Here is a 1547-nt window from a genome sequence, read left to right as displayed (position 1 = left end):
AAATTCAAGTCAATTCAAGTTCAATTAAAAAATTTCTAAACCCAATTCAAATCAAAACTCCCATTTCAATTCATTTCAAATTCAAGTCAAAAATCCCATTTCAGCACAATTGAAATCGAAATTCCCATCAATTCAAAATGATCTCCCCAATTCCTAATACAATTCATAATTCAATTTCATACTTCTAAATGGTCTTTCATTTATGAACAGTTCTATCATTTCTAAAAATCAAAAGAAAGGTAAAGGAAGGTTCATACCTCCAAAATGAGACCTGGACCGATAGTAGCAGGAAAAGTCCCCTTCTCCATCAGCTCCGGACGAACCATGGCCCTCATGTACCGTTTGAGGACCGCAAAACTAGGAGTAACCCAGTCCAAACGACCTAGGCTACTTAAGTCAGTGAGGAAAAGAATAAGATTTGTCGACAGCCTCTCCCCCTTGTCTTCGAAGTAAATCAAAGACAGAAACGACTAGAGCCACAGTAGGGCTCGCTGCTCAGCTGTAAACGGTAGAGGAGGCACCATCCCACTACCTACAGTCATCTGTACCCTTGCTGGAGTCTTAGCATAAAAGTATTCCTTGACGTAAGAATTCGGAACTAGGCCGCGTACCTTAGCTGCAGCCTTGGCCAGGTTCCGGCTGATCAAACCCCTAGCCTCGGCTGAATCTGCTCCTATGGCCGTCGCAGGCCACACTATCGGCTCCTCTCCACAAGGCAAGCCGGAGATCATGCCGAAATCCTCCAAAGTGACCCCGATCTCTCCAAAAGGCATATGGAAAGTCGAGGTCGTGTCCCAAAAGCGATCTAGGAAAGCTCGAATCAGGCACATGTTGGCCTAAATCTTCTTCCTCTGATCTCTCGCCAGCCCCTCACTCAGGATCCAAAGGCCCCACGCTCAATTATCACCATCTCCTCCTCCGACAGCTTCTCATAGGTCTCCATCATGGTCGTGTACCCGGAAAAGGACCTCATGTTCCCGGCCTCCTGCATTTTCTAAGTTTTATTAGCTTCTTAGCTAAGTAAAGTAGGTAATATAAAAAGACTTAGTATAACGCAAGGGAAGATCAAAGTTTACCATGCTCCTTGCCGCACTATACGACAAGTCACTCTCCGCTGCCCAAATGAGATGCCGACCATCCCATTTATCTGCCCACTGAGGCGCAGGCACAAGCTGGCGCCCCCTCCTCCTCACAATGACCCTTCGAGCCGCCTCTTCTTCTTCCTCTATTTCCTCTGTGTGAACCACCATGGCCATGAGGGGATTGACATCTACCTCCATAGCGTCTCGTCCCGTCATGGAAGGTACGTCCTCTGCAAAAGAAAGCAAAACCGAAGCATTTAGAGACCGTTTTGAGCCGCTTTCAAACCATTTCTCAAGCCTTACCATCAAGCAAGTCGATGAAAGTGATAAAATTGCGTTCCTACGTAGTTAAACTAAACTTAGTCATGGTCACAAGCCGAAAATTCGGCAGCATTTTGCTACTATAAGCCTAAACCCATACAAAAAGTATCGCGGAAGACCTGTTACAAATCAAAATTTCGCCAT

This window comes from Silene latifolia, chromosome 3, assembly GCF_048544455.1.
Source record: "Silene latifolia isolate original U9 population chromosome 3, ASM4854445v1, whole genome shotgun sequence".
NCBI classification, from domain to species: Eukaryota; Viridiplantae; Streptophyta; class Magnoliopsida; order Caryophyllales; family Caryophyllaceae; genus Silene; species Silene latifolia.
The sequence above is the reverse complement of the archived record's forward strand: the minus strand, read 5'-3'. Positions refer to the sequence as shown.